A 20,030-nucleotide genomic window follows, 5' to 3' on the forward strand; every position below is an offset into this window, starting at 1 on the left:
GGTCCCTCCCATCCCGGCCAAGCAAGTGGCAACTGGACAGGGTAGCGACAGGCTGCCAGATATCACCCATCAGGAGAGGCCAAGGGTGCAGCTAAGGCAGCTGTCATGCATTCAGGAGAGAAGAGACTGGCGGTCCTCCAGCTGAACGGGTGCGGGAGAGCGCGGGGGGCACTGGGCATCCAGGAAACAAGGGCCGGGGCTGGGGCCCCAAGGGAGCCCGCTGCTGGTGAAGGTCCCGCTCGCTCGGAGGGGGTTGCAGGGGTGCGGGTACAGGAACCCCGGGAGGTCCTACAGCTTCAAAGGGGGAGGGAGGAGATGGGCAGGAAGAGGGGGACGGCGGGGGGCAGGGGGGGCGCCGCTGGCAGGCCGGCTGGGCAGGCTTTCCAGGGCGAGGAAAGGACTCACACCCAGGGCTTTATGTGAATTGATCACCTCTTATTAGTGTCTTTTGAAATGCGAATTAGCTGATTAACCACTGCTCACAGCCTTCCCACTGTTCTTTATCCCCCAGCATTCAGCAACTTTGTTCTAAATAGGCAAGGCCACAGTAGCCCACCAGGGGGAAATTATTCTCAAGGTTACGAGAACAGTGACCAGGCAAACCCTCTCCCCGGGCTGGGTGGAAGCGAAGTGGGGGTGAGACGGTGCCCGGAGCCCGGCCCGAGCGCTGGCTCCCAGGGCCGCCCGCCTCGTGGGTCAGCCGTCCAGCCCATTCCAGATGCTCCCCTAGCCTCGACCCCCTTTCCGCTTACTAGAGGAACTTGCTAAAAGGTCCATGAGTCCCAGGTCCCCCAGGGATGCCCGTGCACTGCGGTCGCTCTGTTTGGGGCCGGGGGCAACAAGGGGTGACCCCTGGCAGAGCCCCGTCCCCACTTGCTCCGGCCTCCAGTTTGGCAACACGGCACAAAGGCGGTGTGGCATGTATACACTTTCCAGGCTGAGCCCCTATTCAGAGGGGGCTGCAGCTTGCGCGTAATGGGCCCCCTACAGACAAAGCCAGCAAGTTTCTTAATTAAGTCCGAGTGAAAGACAGATCCTGCTCACATCTTCAGAGGACCTTCCTACGGGACTTCAAAACCACCCTGCCCTGCCTATCAAACCCGGGGCGCGAAGAACCGGCGGACCATCCCCCCCCCCCTTTTAAATCTAGAAAGCCCCGTCTCCGGCGCCCACCCTCCGGCCGCTCTCGCTCTCCCTGCAATTGTACACATGCCTCTGGTTTATACGATGGGAAACAAAGGGACTTCTTGTGTGCGGGAGAAGCCCTCGGAGGGTCTGCATTTCATTCGGCCTTCCCCAAAGCATGGCTGTCTAAAGAGCCCTTTAACTGGTTTCATCTCGTTTACATTTCCATGAGCTATCAAAGGGCGGGCTACAAACCCAGCCCGGGAGCACCGAAGGACCCGTCCTGGTGTCGCAGGATATGACCAAAAATTCATCATTAGCTAATTGCCTTTGCAATATACGCGATTTTCACAGCCCTCCCCACTCGGCACTTTCTATCCCGGCCCCGTTAACCCTCTCAGACAAATCTTTCTGTTTTCTGGGCGTTGCCGGGGAGAATGTTCTTTGCAAACAGAAACCAATTACCCTGCAGCAGTAAGTCACCGGGAGTCCGAATTGCTTTAAATCCCCCGCCCCCCTTTAGCAGCTGCCCGGGGTGGGTGAGCGAGGTGGCTGCAATAATGAAGCTGCCGTGAATACTTAAAGCAGCACCGAGGCCGGGGGTCCTGCGGGGAAAATGATGCTCAGAAATCAAAGTGGGTTTTTGTTGCGCGAGGCTGAGCCATTTCCCAAACTGCGCGCTCTGCTCCGCCTCGGCCTCGCCGCCCCGGTTCTCCCCCACGAGTCCCCGGCACCTGACTAGCTTGTAAAAGTGTCACCTCGCTGTTAAAAGTGCGAAACACGCCCCGTGTTTCCTCGCCTGTTTTCTTCTCCCTACACCGCGCCCCCGCCCCTTGCCTTTTTCCTTCTGCGATTCTTTGCTTTCTCATTAGAAATGCCCAGCAACGTCTGGCAGACAAAGACACGACCGACAAAGTGTATGGAAAGGGGAAAAAAATTAAAAAGGAAAAAAGTGCGGAGGACTTCCCCATTCACTGATCTCCCGAATACATTAATATCTGAAACTGTTGGCACAGCCTACAATACTTGGGCGCCTAACAATGCAAGCAATGATTCGAAGTCTGGGATCTTCAAATAAACCCCGGGGCTGTCATGGCCACCAGGAAGGAGAATAATGGCCATGTGAGCTGACCTTCATTTTGCTGTTGCTTCAGACCTGACGGCTGGACCTCTGTGTTTGCTCGTTACTAGGATTTCGTGGCTAAAAAAATGTCCGCATTTCCCAGGCAATACAAGAGCCAGTTTATTAGGTAAATAAACCAGGCCTTCAGCCGTCTTTTCTGCTTCATAATGGACACGGGGTGAGTCAGAATGAGGGCCGGGCTGGCGTCAGGGAGGGCGACGGAGAAGCAGCGACCTCCTCGTTTCTCCTTCCTCCAAAGCAGCCTGGACAATGAGACCTGGTTGTATGTGTCGTCTGTTCAAGGCACCGGCTCTGGGGACCTTAAGCAACATCCGCCACGAGCGGAGGCGAAGGCCCCCCAAGTCTAGAACAAAAATCTTCGCTTTCCTCCGCTCCAGATCTAGATCTCTGATGACACGTCATTCATCCCATGGTGATGAGGAACCAGAGAGCAGTTTACTTTATGGTGTATTATTTTTTTTAGGGCCACACCTGCAGCATGTGGAGGTTCCCAGGCTAGGGGTCCCATCGGAGGTGCAGCTGCAGGCAACGCCCGATCCTTAACCCACTGGGCGAGGCCAGGGATCGAACCTGCGTCCTCATGGTTACTAGTCAGATGCATTACCGCTGAGCCATGATGGGAACTCCTGCGGAGGGGTTAATAACACATTCAAAGGGAGCTAATGGCATTCGATTTCATTCATCTGTGCTAATTACCTCAACGCGCTGATCCAAACCACTCTCTGGGGACGACTTAGCGATGTTATAAAAGAAGTAATGCAGAACCTGCTCCTTTTTCAGAGCATCTCCATCCAGAGGGCCTTCTGCCCAGACCATCACGACCGGTAGTTCTTACAGTTACGTGTTTGTTGACTGTATGCCATCTCTTCCGCCACTCCGCCCCCACCCCCAGCACAGGGGTAACTTCCTCCCTTGTCTCACCCAGTCCAGCACCCAGAATCCCAGACACGCCTGCAGAAAGGGGGTGATGTTATTTTTTGCCTGCCTTTGGGAAAATGCACAGCTGCCACTCCCCAAAGGCATGAGATGCAGAACGATCCGAGTGTCGTGTCCCTCCATGAGCATGAACTGTAAGAGTTTCCTGTGGTTCCCAAATTCCCAATGAAAATAGATCTTATAATAAATACCAACCATATCAATGTAACAGATAATAATTTAAATGCTAGAAAGGTTTAGTCTTGCTTAAAGCAGGGGGTGATGTAAAAAGATATTAAAGACACACTTTCTCAAAACATTAAACAGCCGGGTAGCTCCGATTCAACTCCTAGCCTGGGAACTTCCATATGTTGTGTGTGTGGCCCTAACAAAAGGCAATGACAACAGAAAAGTTATACAGCCACTAGTCACTGTTTTGGAAACTATGTAAAGACAGAGACATTTTTCAGATTCTGGGGAGTGAGAAAAGCGAGTTACATGGTATGTAATATATAATCGCAAAGGACCTACCAAAGTCATACATGTAGACATGCAATAGGTAGGCACCCAAAAAAAGACTGGAAAGATACACCTAAAAGGTTAATAATGATTTTTTTGTATGTAGAAGGTTTTTATTTTGCTTATAGTTCTTCGACCATTTTACTCCAGGAAATCTATTCTATTTAAAGCTTTTTTTTAAAAAAAAAAAAAAAAGATACGTAGGAGTTCCTGTTGTGGCTCAGCAGAAACGAATCTGACGCGTATCCATGAGGATGCGGGTTCAATCCCTGGCTTCGTTCAGGGGGTTAAGGATCCGGCGTTGTCATGAGCTGTGATGTAGGTTGCGGACAAGGCTGGGATCCCAGGTTGTAGTGGGTGTGGTGAAGGCTGGGAGCTGCAGCTCTGATCCAACCCCGAGCCTGGGAACGTCCATATGCCTCAGGTGCAGCCCTAAACCCGCCCCCCCCCCAAAAAAAACAGATAACTAAATTGCACAGCAAAAGAAACCATTAAAAAAAAATTTGCAAATGAATTATAAATTAATACAGCAGGGACCCAAGCGGTGTGTCTTACACACACACACTCCCTAGATATACATGCCTAAAGCTGTACAGAAACATGGGAGTGGAGGGATCCTATGGCTATTTATTTATTTATTTTCCAATTTATTGAGACGAAATTGCTTTTAGAGTCTGCAGGAAGTTTCCTCTCTCAGCTTGAAGCAACCTAGTGTCACATTTCTGGGTTTTGAAGGAGATTTTATTCAAGGATGCTCAATTACTCTGAATAGGTGTGACATTCCAGGCTGACGGGTATTCATACCTGTCAACAGCTGTGCATTAGCATTTCAAAACCCTGCGAACTTTCTCAGTGCGAGGATTCCGTAGGTTGCAGAAAAGCCTAGGCTGAGGGCAAACCGGGGTGAAAGCCCTTTCTGATAGGGAGTGGCAACCCAACGGGGTGTCAAAGACCCAGCTGCCAAATGCGACTTCACAGACCAGGTGACAAAGTAGGAAGAACAGGGCTTTCAAGGCTCAATGGGACACTGAGAGGGGCAGGAACCATACCCGGTACTGCCATCCTGCGAAATGGGATATCTGACCTTACTGGCTCATCTAGGTTTCTCCCTCAGTATCGAGGTTTGTTCCTGTCCACGCCTTCCTACCAGGCCACGCCTAGAAACAGGAGGTGGGGAGATGAAGTCCAGAACCCTGAAATGCCTGCTGGAAATCAGCATCCCCCCACCTTTCTTTCCATTTTTCTTGCCCCTCCCTTCTCCTCATTCAATAAACACTTACGCTAACGGCGCACTCCAGGCACTGCGCCCAAGGATGCTTCTCCTTCTGCACTGCTGAGTCTGTTTTGTATCTTTGGTACCCTGTTCAGTGTAGAGCTTAGAACAGAGGCACTGTGAGCCCTTCCCGAACTGACTGGATTGGACCAACGCCTCAACCAATGACACGGCCCTGCTCTGGCAGCTCCAAGTCCAGAGAGGGACACACGCCCAGCAGGTGGGAGACTGGGGACCAAGGTGCTGAGGGGTCCATCATAACCCAGACCTGGGAGTCAGGCAAGAGGCCCACTGCTTCTCCACTGGAACGTTAGAATCCTCTGGAAAACTTAAAATCCTAATGTACTATATTCCAGAGCAATTAAATCACCATTTACAGGGAAGGGGAATCCAGGCACTGGGAGTTTTATGCTGGTAGAGGCAGCGATATATGCAAAGCCACTGAAATAAAGGCCTAAAGAGGATGGCAGCTCTGTTGGGAAGGTTCTTCTTAGCTGGGGGCAGGGGCGGGGAGGGAGGGTAGCAGGAGGGGGAGGGGGAAGAGTGAGAGAGTGAGTGTGTGAGTGTGTGTGTGTGGAGGGGAGGTGTGGGAGGTGTGGGTAAAAGCCTGGGACCAGATCTGTCAGGCTATGGCAGCCATGCTCTGGAGTCTGGACTTGACCCTTGAGGCCCAGGTGCCACTGGACTTTGGAAGCTGGGGAGAGACTTGATGGGGTCCCCTAAGGACCCACTGCTCTCAACCCCCCAGCTGCCCAGTGTTCCCTCCATTCTACTCCCTGAGCTTGAAGCTCCTTACTCATTTCAAGTCCTCAGAGCCCTACCCATCTTGCCCCGCCCGCACCCGAATGCCTCCCGGGCTGGAAACGAGCTCTCCCCGCAGCTCACCGTGCATGGCACTTGGGACGGACCACCACCTGGCCCCCACCACAACGGCTCCATTTCCGCAATTCCATTTTGTCTACCATCTTTTCTGCCGTGTAGTCCAAAGCTTTTCAAAGAACCCTTCCCGAGGATCACCTATTTCGGGACCTCGGGGATGCTTGCTCGCCTACGAATGCCAGGATGTGCTGAACTGGGTGGGCAGAGGGCACACTGCAGGTGAGAACCAAAGCCAGAGAATCAGGGGACAAGACGACAGTCCCCTGGAGAGACGGGACCTGGTGAAGCCTAACACCTGATGCTGCACGCCCGAGTACAACCTTGGCACACCGAGAAGCATCTTCACTTCCTCCCTCTGCTCATCCACCACGCACTAACAAATCAAGGTGCTTCTGAGGCAGAACTTGAACTCAGGGGGTCAGTGGAGGAGCATGGGCTGCGATGCATATTCTTTGAGATGGCCTTTGATGAACATTTGTGGCTTAAGGGCTCCAGGAAGTTACATCCCCACAGGCCTTGTTTACTATAGGGAGTGAACCTACGCCCAGATGGACAGTAATCCCTAATCCCCTGTGACTCAGTTTACCGGAAGAAAAGGACAAAGAAACTCTGAGATTTATGGGACAGTTCCACCCCTAAGGCCCTACTGGACAAGGACTGATATGGGTCACTGAGCAAGGCCAATGGGAGAGAAAAACCACATCTTTCTGGACCCCACGTTGGTAAACCCCTCCAGCTTTAAGGAATAAAACCCCCTATAGGACAATAGAGAAAGGGGGCTCTTCTCCCACCTCCCAGCAGCCCTGGGAGCTCTCTGCTTTCCTTTAATGAAGACTTTGCTTGCTTGCTGCCTGGGTGCTCACGGAATTCATTCTGCAACTGCTGTGAACAAGAACCCGGATTTCAGTATCATCTTTCCAGTATCACTTCCATCAACAAACCAAAAAAATTTACAGGAACTTAATTAAATACAGTAGAGGAGTTCCCTTGCGGTGCAGTGGGTTAAGGATCCGGCGTTGTCACTGTTGTGGCTTGAGTCACGGCTGCGGCAAGGGTTTGATCCCTGGCCAGGGAACGTCCACATGCCGCACCATGGTCCAAAAAAAGAGAGAGAGAGACCGAGAGAAATTTAAATATAGTAGAAAGATACTTTCTCATTCCTGATTTGTACTGTCTATTGATCAATGCTCAGAAAGGGCTTTTTCCGCAACAGCCAGGAATGCATCTGGTTTCCATCACGGATCTAAGAGAGATGAGCATAGAATCAAAGTTGCCCACAGAGGTGATGTAAGGTGTGGAAGACATATTATGTATCTTTGAAAGCAGCGTGCAAACGTCTTCCTCTTATTCCTAATTAACCCTTTTTTTTTTTTTTTTTTTGGCTGCGTTCACAGCATGCAAAAGTTCCTAAGGCAGGGACTCAACCTGTGCCACAGCACTGACAATGCCAGATCTGGGTCCTTCACCCTCTAAGCCACCAGGGAACTCCACTATTAACTTCTTAAATTGGTCATTTAGGAAATCAGAAACACTCGCCACATTCTCTCTTGTGCTTCTGGAGCTGTGACGTATCTTCCTGTCTCCCACTAGGCTTGAAACAACTCCAAGGCAGGACTACAGCTGAGGCATCTTGGGATCCTCCTTGTAGCTGGGCATCGCTGAAGGGACTCAATTAAAATGGGATGGAGAGATGAAGAGAAGCCCAAATACAATAAACAATAGTTCATGGGGAGCCTGTACCTGTGTGGGAATTTGCCAAACACCTGCCGAGGAGGCAGCTACTCTGGTTTTCTCCATTTATCAGAGGGCAAGCTGCTTCATCCCCGCCCTGACCTTCTCTTATTCACATAACCTGGAAAGGGCTGTGATTCTTCCCAACGTGCAGGAAGCACTGAGTGCCAAGGACCAGGTTCAATCCCTGGTCAGGAAACATCCCACATCAAGCTGCTGCACGCCAGGAATGCATCTGGCGTGCAAAAAAAAAAAAAAAAAAAAAAAAGTTATTCTGAAAGGTAACAAAGTCTGTGACCTCCTCTTATTCCCCCACCTCCCACCATATCCAGCCTTTGTATATTAGCTATTTGTTAACTTAAAGCACTGGTCTTAACTTCACAGCCAGGGAATCATGTCCAGTTTGCAGTTACGTTTTGATCTGAACAGCAGTTGTAAAAACTGGCATGTTTCATATAAAATCAGGTTTCTCTTTTTCTTCAAAAAAAAAAAAAAAAAAGGCAGCCAGCCAGTCTGGCAGCCCTGAGACCCTCGTTCCAGGTGGCACCAAGTTCCAGGGGCTGAAAGGCCAGCACGCTGCCTAGATGGGCGCACGCGCTCTAGCTCAAGGGGTACCCGTCTTTCCCAACTGTCATGTGTCTGATCTGCAGCTCTCATTTTCTTGACCTGACTGCCGTTTGGACTGGCGATGCCAGGCCTACATGGCTCTCTAAAGGATGGCACCACTAAATAAAGGGTTTCATCACACAAGTGGGGAGAAGAAATATTTTGAGGGCTGGGTGTTTCCAGAGCTAGCCATCTGCAATACCGAAACCAAGCTTCCCTATTTTCCACATTTATAATCGATTCAGGAACTTGAGAAACAAGGGGTGGCTCCGATACTTTCTTAAAAATGTATCTTACTGAAGGAGAGCTGACTGACAATGTTGTGTCAACTTCTGCTGAACAGCAAAGTGATTCAGTTACACAGATTTACATCTTTTCCATGATGGTTTATCCCGGGATATTGAACAGGGCTGGACCTTGCTGTTTCTCCATCCTGTATATGGCAGTTGCATCTGCTATCCCCAAACTCCCCATCCATCCCCCCCACCCTCTAGCGCCTCCACTATGAAGACCAAAAAAGGAATCAGAGTCGGGAGGCAGATTCCCAAGGGCAAGGCAGGAGGCACTGCCCGGGGAGCTTGCTTTCTGCTGTGACGTTCCCTGCCCTCCTCCCTCTCCGTCTGTCCCTCTCATCTCTTCATCTGCCCTTCTGTTGCCCGTCCCCCGACCCTGCCCCCTCCCATCTCTCTCTCCTCAGAGGAGCGTGCCTCTGCCTGCCGTCCACCCATCCATCCCCTCAACCTCAACCGCAACCCTCTGGCGCATCATGGAAAGTGAAAACCTAGCGACAGGTGCAACAGAAAGACAAAGTTTCGCAAGCGCTGACCGCAAACCACCAACGCGAGCCACGTTCCATCACTGTTCCTAACAAAACCCAACAACTTTTAGCACACATGCCACAGGGGGCCTTCGAGCACATGCGAGTCTAAGGGTTGACTGCACAGGCATCCAGATGCAGTATTTTAGAAAAAAGCCAACAAACTTGGAAAAAACAAACTCAGAAAAAGCAAAACCCAGAGGCCAGGAAGTGGACAGGCTCCCTGGAGCCTCTAACTTGCTGACAACAGCGACACCATAGGACCGGCCTCACTGGGTCGGATCCAGCGTCCCATCCTCGCTGCTTTTATGACTGAAGAACTTGCTTGGAAAGAATCTCTCTCCTCGCAGCAGCTTCAAAAGTTCAACGAGCCTCTGATTAAATAATAACCTATTGTCATTCTACATAAAACAAGGAAACCCCCAGCCTCCCCAGATTGTCTGCGCTGCTTGAAACCAAAGGATCCTAGAGAGAGGACTCCTTATTTTTACTGGTTTTCCTTTTTTAAAAAAAATGGTGGTAAAAGACGCCTCACATAAAGCTGACCACTGTAACCTGCGTATTCAACGGCTTTCAAGACACTGCACAAGCTCCTACCACCACTGCCGCTGTCTTGTTCCAGGACTTTTCCATCGCCCCACAAGGAAACCTTATACCCATTAGGCAACCTCTCCCCCTTCTTCCCAAACCCCTAACCCCGGGCAAGCACGAATCTGCTGTGTGTCTCTGGATAACCTGCCTCTTCTAGACTTTACATGTAAATGGTCTTTGAGGGCTGCCTTCTTCTTCTTAACCTCAAGTACACCCACAGTGTAGTATGTATCAGAATCTCATTCCTGTCTCTAGTTGAATAACACCCCACTGCATGGTTTGGGGGGAGCATCTGCAAAAGGGACAGTGGTGGCCGGTTATCATGGGGGTTAAAGGTCAGGAATTTCCCTATGTGACGGGTGGCATTTCTTTTGAATGACCCTAGACATTTGAATATTGCAGGCCATGAGGAGCAAATCCGAGTGACCCCTAGCCATGCCATCCATGATGAAATCAACTTTCTAGCCCTACTCAGATTCCATTTTTCCAGACTGAAAAGTCCTTAAAAAAAAGCTGCAAGATTCAGAAAATTGGAGTTTCCGTCATGGCGCAGTGGTTAATGAACCTGACTAGCATCCAAGAGGATGCGGGTTCAATCCCTGGCCTCCCTCAGAGGGTTAAGGATCTGGCATTGCTGTGAGCTGCGGTGTAGGTTGTAGACATGGCTTGGATCCCGCGTTGCTGTGGCTGTGACGTAGGCCAGCAGCTGTAGCTCCAGTTAGACCCCTAGCCTGGGAACCTCCATATGCTGAGAGTGCGGCCCTACAAAGACCAAAAAAAAAAAAAAAAAAAGATTCAGAAAATCATCATCCAAGATACAAACTACTACATAAAAGAGAGATAAAATGATAAGGTCCTACCGTATAGCCCAGGGAACTATATGCAATATCCTGTAATAAAACCTAATGGAAAAGAATATGAGAAAGAATATAGGCACCCCTAAATCACTTTGCCATACACCAGAAACAAACCCAACACTGTAAACCAACTATCCTTCAATCAAAAGAGATTAAAAAGACAGAAAATCCTCACCCACATGACTTCCGCCATTTATTCTTTCAAATAAATCCCATTCAAAGGCAATCATTTTGCTAGTTGCTGGGACTCAGAACTGAAAGAGGACAGTCAAAGACACCAGGAAGCCCAAGGTCTAATGCGAAAATAAACATCCAATTTCACGGCCGTGTGACGACTTGGAGGAATGGGAATCTATGCTGTGATGGGTCAAGTTCACCAAGTGTTCCAGCTGAATCCTGAATCCTCGAGTAGGTAATACGGCAGTTTTTGGTTTTGTTTTTTGTCTTTTTAGGGCCACATCCAAGGCATATGGAAGTTCCCAGGCTAGAGGTCAAATGGGAGCTGCAGCTGCCGGCCTACATCAAAGCCACAGCCACGCCAGATGCAAGCCTTGTCTGTGACCTACACCAGAGCTCAAGGCCATGCCAGATCCTTAACCTACCGACTGAGGCCAAGGATCGAACCCACATCCTCATGGATACTGGTCGGGTTCATTACTGCTGAGCCACAGTGGGAACTCCCAGTTTTGCTTCCTACCTTCTTGATGGCCTCTCTTCAGAGAAAAGCCATGACGAGATCAGTGTGCCTTCCCCGCATGGCTGGAACCACAGGGTCGTATACGTGCAGCTCCCATGCAGCACCCGTCACGTCTGCCTAGTGCACCATCTCGCTCCCACTAAGGCGCCTTCGTCTTTCGAGATCTTCCTACAGTTTTACACCGGATTGGAAAGAGCTTCCTCGGGGCACGGAGCCAGACACCAGGTTTTCATTCCCTCCTTAGACGGCGGATTAAAACGTGAGTGGTCATAACCCACGGGAGGAAAGTTCACTCTATTTTTCCTGTTTCCTCCCTCCCCAGCTCTTTACTTGGAAAGAGTTAACACCTACAGAAAAGTAGGGCAAACACAGCCCTCATTAGCCCATTCACATCCTTATTGCGGTGTGTGTTCCCATCCAGACTCCCATCCAAAGCACAGCCTGCCTGCAGCGGTCACATTTCTTCAGCAGCTCTCCCCCCTTTACTTCCTTCTTCCGTGACACTTTCAAAGGGCCCAGGACGTTGTCTTAGAGACGCGCCATCAGCCTCAGCTGCTCTGTTTCTCTCCATGAGATCTGGCGGGGAGGCTGTGGCACTGGACATTGCAGACTATGCTGCTAGGTTGTCCCTGGTGCTGCTGGTGCTACGGGGACCCCTTTGCTCACATTTCCTTCCTCCTCTGTAGTGAATAATTTGAAATTTTAAGTAGTGACTATCCTGCCTCCCATGACCTTCTGTCCAACAGTTTCGCACCCGTGGATGATTCGGGAGGGACGATACTATGGTTGCAAAATGATGGTTTTATAATTTTTTTTTTTTGGTCTTTTGTCTTTTTGTCTTTTGTTGTTGTTGTTGCTATTTCTTGGGCCGCTCCCGCGGCATATGGAGGTTCCCAGGCTAGGGGTCCAATTGGAGCTGTAGCCACCGGCCTACGCCAGAGCCACAGCAACGCAGGATCCGAGCCGCCTCTGCAACCTACACCACAGCTCACGGCAACGCCGGATCGTTAACCCACTGAGCAAGGGCAGGGACCGAACCCGCAACCTCATGACTCCTAGTCGGATTCGTTAACCACTGCGCCACGACGGGAACTCCTGGTTTTCTAATTTTATCATGCGTCTACACGGACGGGCAAGGTGACCCTGTCCTCAGCCTCGCCGCTGCCTTGTTTGACTATCAACGTGGACTTGTGAATGCATTTTTTAAAATCCAGTATTTCTCATCATCGTCATTTGTACTGCTTCAACAGCCCCAAATCTGACCCGTGAGAGTCCCTTTGAACCAGCTCCCATGTTCTTTAGCTGTGTGTGCCCTCACCACTGTGAGTGCACTTCCCTGACTTTTTTTTTTTTTTCCCGGGTTGCACTTCCCTGACTTCTGACACTGGAAGTTCTAGACTTGTTTTCTATTTCCCTGCCCCAGACCTGGAATTTGCTGTTTCTGCAAGAAACCTTGGTTCCTTTTTGTGATGAAGAGTATTTAGCACCTAAAACCTGGGTGCTAACTGTGCTCAAATACTGGAGTATCATTGCTTCTGGTTCTTTCAATCATTAAACATAGGACATCTATTATTTTCTCAATCATGAGTCTACGATGATACTTTTTTGAAAAGATTTTAATTTTTTTCATCATAGTTTGTTTACAGTGTTCTGTCAATTATCTACTGTACAGCAAGGTGACCCACTCACACATAAATAGACACATTCTTTTTTTTAAATAGGGCCATACCTATGGCACATGGAAGTTCCAGGGCTAGGGGCTGAATCAGAGCTGCAGTTGCAGGTCTACACTGTAGCTCATGGCAATGCCAGATACTCAACCCAGTGAGCAAGGCCATGGATCTTCCTGGACACTAGTCAGGTTCTTAACTGCTGAGCCACAATGGGAACTCCTACAATAATACTTCTAATGGAAATCTAAGGCCATAAAGTTTGTTCTCCCTTTTCCCATTTGTTCTATCTCCTTGGTTCCTAAGACTATCAGTACGCTTACTCGCTTACTCCCTCCTCCTAACACACGCAGAAGACTTAGAATTGTTCTACTCGAGTCACTCCTGACCACAAACCTATTTAGCAGAGTTGGAGATTTCTGCCACCCCATCATCGAGGGAATATATCCAATTTAGGGCATACAAAGAATTCTATTTAAAAGTTACTTGAATTCTTTTTATTGAATAAACTCGGTACTATTTTTAATTAATAGATTCTTTTTTTGTTTACTATTTAGAAGCTTATGCCTCAGGTTGTAACAGAACCTACACATCTAAAGATCTCAAATTCTTTTGTTTTTTGCATATGGAGGTTCCCAGGCTAGGGGTCTAAGCGGAGCTATAGCCGCTGGCCTGCATCACGGCCACAGCAACGCCAGATCTGAGCTGCATCTGCGACCTACACCACCGCTCATGGCAACACGGGATCCTTTTGTTTTTTGCCTTTTTTAGGGCCATACCTGCGGCATAGGGAGGTTCCCGGGCTAGGAGTCTAACCGGAGCTACAGCTGCTGGCTTACACCACAGCTACAGCAACACCAGATCCGAGCTGTGTCTGCGACCTACACCACAGCTCATGGCAACACGGGATCCTTTTGTTTTTTGCCTTTTTTAGGGCCATACCTGCGGCATAGGGAGGTTCCCGGGCTAGGAGTCTAACCGGAGCTACAGCTGCTGGCTTACACCACAGCCACAGCAACACCAGATCCGAGCTGTGTCTGCGACCTACACCACAGCTCATGGCAACGCCAGATCCTTAACCCACTGAGCGAGGCCAGGGATCGAACCCTCAACCTCATGCCTCGTCAGATTCATTAACCACTGAGCCACCACGGGAACTCCTAAAGACCTCAACATTACAGAAAACATTGGATGAAAATGATTCACGCAGAAATAAAATTTCAAATAATTCTACAAAGATTTATAATAAGGATGATAATAAAAATAAAACCAGCCATCTCTGCCTCCTCCATCATTATCCTCCACACTGTGAAATGACTTGCTTATACTATAATCTCTAAATTCCATCAGTTTGAGATAAATAGTCATTTCCTCTTTCATTATAGGGGGATTTAGCCTTTTTACACCCCATCTGTTCCCGCTCCCCCCATCTTCCTCACAGTTAAATCACAGTCTGGTTAATATTAACAACTAATGTCTACATTGTCATGGCCATGGACATACTCATAATGCATCATAATGATGTTTCCTTTTTGGCGTGACTTTTAGTTTTCCTGGAGATAATGGTCGCCTTTTTTTCCTCCATGGCTTAGACGCCCTCCTACTAAATCTCACACACTCCAATAGCCTCTCAGTGCAGTTCTTCATGCAGGCAAGACAACCTTCTGTTTTCTCCCCTAACCTCCAGCTCTATTCTGCACCGGTGCTTCCCTCGCTCTGTTGCACAAGTGACATCCTGGGTCTTCCCATTGCTATCATCCAGGGAATTCTCTTTAGTTCTCTCCCTCATTTCGGGCATCACACATCTCTTTTTCTAGAGGTACTTTCCCTCTTTGGCAGTCCCAGAACCAGGACGGCAGCCCTCCTCTGGACTGGTGACATCAGTATATGGTTGAAGCACCAGTCCAGGAGACGCATCCCCGCTGCCCCGGCAGTCTGAGCTGCCATCCCAGGAGTAAGCACAGCAGTGAGTACACGTGGGCTCTGGAACACACTTCTGCCCCTTCCTTCCCTCAGTCCATGGGAGGGAGCTGCTTCACACAGTGACTCATCCCTGCAATACTCCAGCTTCTCCTCTTTATCCTCTGGGTCCTTCCAACAGAATCATAACAAGTTCTCTGCCCTAGGTCTCTTTTGGGTGAAATACCCAGTATGCTCACTCCTCTTCCTAACTGGCCCCTGGCTGACAGAGCCTCCCTGAAGGATAAAAAAGAAAATGTATAAAGTCTCTAGAAGTCCTAGTTATCAGGAGAGATAAGGGTACAAGGCCTCATCTATGGTTATGATGCAAAAGTATCATCTGGGGAGTTCCCATTGTGGCACAGCAGAAATGAATCCAGCTAGTGTCCACGAGGATGCGGGTTCGATCTCCAGTGTTGCTCAGTAGGTTGGGGATCCAGCGTTGTTGTGAGCTGGGGTATAGATCGAAGAAGCTGCTTGGATTTGGTGTTGCTGTGGCTGTGGTGTAGGCTGGCAGCTATAGCTCTGATTTGACCCCTAGCCTGGGAACTTCCATATGCTGCAGGTGCAGCCCTAAAAAGAAAAAAATTAAGAAGTGAAAAAAAAGTATCATCTAACTTTTACTGGTAAAATCAGACATCTGTGGAAGATGGTAAAATTATCCTAATGCAAAATCTTAAATTAAAGGATTTAATCTCCAAACTAAGTAGGTGAGTGCAGGCAGACCCATATTCAAAAAGTTTGATTCATAATGGTTTGCATCCTGTTAAGGCGACCAAACAACAACGAAAAGCTCTCTTTTTTTAAATTTTTTCTGGCTGTCCCTGTAGAATACGGAAGTTCCTGGGCCAGGGATCAAGTGCCTGACACAGCAGTGACAACACCCGGTCCTTAACCTGCTGAGCCACCAGGGAATTCCCAAAAAATCTTTTAATGAACACATGAAACTGAGCTGGGATAAGCCTGCTAGAGTCTTCAGTTCTTCAAAACACAGTCGTGCTACATCCCTCAGCCACGAGTTCACTCTCTTCAATACCCTTTTTTGCTACACCTGTGGCATACTGAAGTTCCGGGCCAGGGATGGAATCTGAGCCACGGCTGTCACCTACTCCACAGCTGTGGCAACACCAGATCCTTAACCCACTGCACCACAGTGGGAGCGCCTCGTCAATACACTTTAAAATGAGTAACTTAAGTGGCAAGAAAATACATACAACAGATTTTTTAAAAAGTAATTTGCAGAGTATATCACAAAGATATGATACAGCAGCATTTTAAAAAAAAACGCACTTCTTGGACTATTCCTATTTTCTTTTATATTCTATAACACACTTCCAGATGGTTTCATGCTCTGTGACACATCGGGGAGGGCAAGCAAATGGATGTGGCAGACAGACCCAGAGGGTGGGACGAGGCGGAGGAGTGAGGCTGCTGAAAGGTAGATTCTTGACTGAGACGATGAATAGAGAAGAGCAGTGGGGAGAGGAGGCAGGAACTGAGAAAACAAAGAAAAAAGACGAGAAAGAGAAAAGGGGTGGGGGAGATAAGAGGGAGACGGTAGGGAAGACAGAACCCAGCACCCCAGGGTCGGAGACTTGGCTTCAAGCGGGTGAGTTAAGGCCCCACCTGATTGGCTGTCGTCGGGGTCCAGAGCCTATCAGAGTGAGGCCCTGGCGGAGGTGGGAGGGGCGGCCTACTGGACTCCCCCGCCTTCTGCTCAGAGAAACCCGCGTAAGATTAGGTACAGCATCCTCGCTCTGGAGCTAGGGAGCTTGATCCTGACTTTGAGCGTTCATTTGGAGGAGGAGAGGCATTACTGTCTAGAGTTAGCACCCTCCAAATCAACGCATCAGCCCTGGGAGGAAGGGCTGGAGAGGGAGCCTCAAGCCCTTGAATAGAAATTCCCCAACGGGCTCCTCATTCCTCTTCGTCACCTGCAAACTGAACAGTCGGCCAGGTACTCGGCGATAACCACAGACCCCTGAACTGGAGGGGGTGGGGGGCTTCTGTGAAATGAGTGTTATATAAACAAGTCTGCGTGTCACCTGGGCCAGAAAAGCTTGCACAGGACAACTACTGTGTTCATTCTGAGGGTCACTATTGGAAGAGTCAGTAGTCATTTGACCCCCCCGTCCCCACCCAAACACATATACGCCTTTAACAGATGAGACGTCTCTAATTTGGCAAAGATAAGTTATGTTAAGGTCAGCTTGGAAAGGATGAGAAGAAGCAGTCACAGGATACAGGGAAGTTCCTTCCTGTTGCCCCTCCTCCCCCCTCCCCGCTTCTTTTATATGAAATTATATCACAATCATTGTCTCCACTTTGCAAAGTGCTTAGAAATACATGTATTTAGTACTGAGAGCTGACATGGCCTTTCGGTCTGAAAAAAGCTGCTAAAGGTCTAGCAGGTATGCCCGGCACGTTCTGCCCACTCTCTTGATGGGAGCCGTCGCATGTCATCAAAAATAGAAGATGTGGCGCCTAAAAGGTACTTCTCTGTAAGGAGAAAAACTCCAAGAAGCAGTCCCAGATCACATTTTAAAAAGGAAAAAGAAAGAAAAGCAGGGTTGAAAAAACAGGCGAAAGAGACGTAAATGTGGCTCGCCAAGAGGGTAATCCTTTTTTTGGAAGGACTGGGAGTTCAGCCTTTCTAAGGAAGAGAAAGCATAGAACAAATCCAATGTCACCGGAAGATGTGCCTGTTATCTACCTAAATTGATGAGCATGTCCCCTATAGGGACTCCTACAGGCTTCATTAACTACAAACAAAATGGAAATTGAACGAAAAAATGGATGCAAAAGGCCCCCTGATTCCATGGTTGTAAAGAATATGCTAAGAGAGTAGACGTTACTGAAGTTACCCAAAAAGTATAGTGTCTCTGCAACTCAAATGCTCCAGGCATGAAACTTTTCCTTCTAGGTTTCAGATACCAATTGCTAATATTTTGGATGTAGGAATATAGCCGTCACCCGTTAACTGTGCTTTAGTAATATGAAAAGAATCAGAAATAGCAACCATAAGGCTATATTTATATTCATTTTCTGAGATGTCCTTTGGTTGGTTTTGGGTTTTTTTTTTTTTTTTTATCTTTTTCTTTTTAGGGCTGCACCTGCAGCATATGGAAGTTTCCAGGCTAGGGGTCAAATCATAGCGGCAACTGGGGTCTACGCCACAGCAACACCAGATCCAAGCCACATCTGCAACCTATGTCACAGCTTTCGGCAACACCAGATCCTTAACCACTGAGAGGCCAGGGAACAAACCTGCATCCTCAGACACTACGTTGAGTTCTCAACCTACTGAGCCACAATGGGAACTCCCGTCCGCTAGATTTTGAACCCACTTTTGTTCCTATTTCTATTTTGCTTCAGCAAATCTATAGAAACGTAATTAAGATTCGGTTACCACATCAAATAAAAAATAGTTGTATGGAACAGAAGTTTACAAAGATGCCAAGGAATTTTACAAACTGTATTATTCTAACTTTGTCATAATTTCATGGAAGGAACCAAGTATTTACACATTTTTTTCTTTTTTTTTTAGGGCCCCACTGAAGGCATATGGACGTTCCCAGGCTAGTTGTCGAATCGGAGTTAACAGCTGCCAGCCTACGGCACAGCCACACGGGCGGGATCCGAGCCATGTCTGCAACCTACACCGCAGCTCATGGCGGCATCGGATCCTTAACCCACTGAGTGAGGCCAGGGATCGAACCCACATCCTCATGGATCCTAGTCGGGTTCGTTACCGCTGAGCTACAAAGGGAACTACCTGCACATTTTTAAGTAGAAAAATATTTTTCTTGTGGTAAATACCCATGAAACTTACCACCTTAACTGGTTTTAGGTCTGCAGTTCAGCAGCATCAAGGAGATTCACACTGTTGTGTTGTTACCCCTACCGCATTGATTCATTTTTCAAAATGGCCATTTTCAGTTTTCTCTGTTTTCAAGTAAGTTCAACTGAACGCCAACATGATGAGAAATCCCTATTGGTCAAACATTTTTAAAATAAGACTTTTCATCAGAAATCCAAAAGTCATTTTGAAAGGAATGGCCGCTCCGAGGACCAAGAGAGAGAGAATCAACTTGTGGGGTGGGGGGGAAGCCGGTCAGCAGACACCTGCCCCGGCGAGACCACCGAGGCACATCCTCCGGCTGCCGTCGGCTCGACGCGGCGGACCTGAGATGCAGGCGCGCCCCGGGTGCTGGGCATGCGCAGAGGGCCGCGTCACGGACCACCGAAGCCCCAGACCAACACAAAGATCATTTTGCGGCTAATGCGGAGAAATCGATCTCAGTGCTCACACTCCGGGGCAGAGAAAAGCCAAGGCGGATTTCGAATGAGCTCCAAATCAATTTTTCTTAGGAGTTTAACGCTGGTTCAGTGACTGAAAATTGTCTGCTCGGCCCTGAGACAGAAAGAGCGGGGCAACAACTGCCGCCGGTGGGGTTCTGTGGGAGCGGATGGATCCCCGGGGCTGATAAAAAGTTTCACAAAAGCAACAAGGTCGAGACTTTAGAAAATTAGTGTCCTCGCCCTGGAGTGCAAGCACAACCCTGCCATGGAGCTGCTTTTGACGTGGTGCCACCAGAAGCACGCGGCTCTGAGAGCAGAGGTAGGGGCTGGGGTGTACCCAAAGCCAGAGCAGCAGGTGGGGCTGCCAGGATGCTTTGTGACCTGAGCAATGATTGCCGCCAGGTACTAATTATTATGAGAGCTCTTTTCATTTGGCTTTTTCCTGTTCACCTTCCTCAGTGGCTCTTAGTTCTAATAAGCATGCGCACTGGACATCACAGCTAATGCTGAAGTAAAATCATCTTTTTCCTTTAACACACACCAGCAACTGGCTAGGGCTAGGAGACCCTTAGGGAAGTTCTCCTGCCAGGGATCAAACCCAAGCCGCAGCAGTGACCCACACCATAGGTGCGGCAACGCTGGATCCTTAACCAACTGCACCAGATTGGGGACTGAACCTGCGCCACCAGTGACAATGCCAGGTCCTTAACCTGCCGGGCCACAGCAGGAATCCTAGGGAGCCTCATAAATAAGGCGGCAAGCACTAGAAAGTCAGGAAGGCCATCTGATATTTCCTTTTCCTTTTTGATAATACACAGAGAAGGCGATGCACTTGTGAACCCCTGTGACTTCAATAAACTTAAATCAGCTACTTCAACCCACTACGACAATTTTTAAGGAGTGAGAGGCAGCAACACCTATACTGAAAACTTAAATTTTAGGGGC

At 48.9% G+C, this 20,030-nt stretch overlaps 2 long non-coding RNA genes across 14 annotated transcripts in view; both read right to left on the minus strand.

The window, feature by feature from the left end:
• LOC100622718 (syntaxin-8) overlaps nucleotides 1-20,030 on the minus strand; it is a 251,867-nt gene that overhangs the window by 72,929 nt on the left and 158,908 nt on the right. The window lies entirely within an intron of this gene.
• LOC146398403 (uncharacterized) lies at nucleotides 12,753-17,728 on the minus strand. Its single transcript, XR_014821863.1, has 2 exons — nucleotides 13,730-17,728; nucleotides 12,753-13,586 (listed from the first exon to the last, which is right to left on the minus strand). It is a non-coding gene; the product is annotated as an uncharacterized LOC146398403 (long non-coding RNA).

This window comes from Sus scrofa, chromosome 12 (assembly GCF_054392235.1).
Source record: "Sus scrofa isolate SSC_HxYL_T2T_F1_AM1 chromosome 12, Sscrofa_HxYL_maternal_Yorkshire_Landrace_v2.0, whole genome shotgun sequence".
NCBI classification, from domain to species: domain Eukaryota; kingdom Metazoa; phylum Chordata; class Mammalia; order Artiodactyla; family Suidae; genus Sus; species Sus scrofa.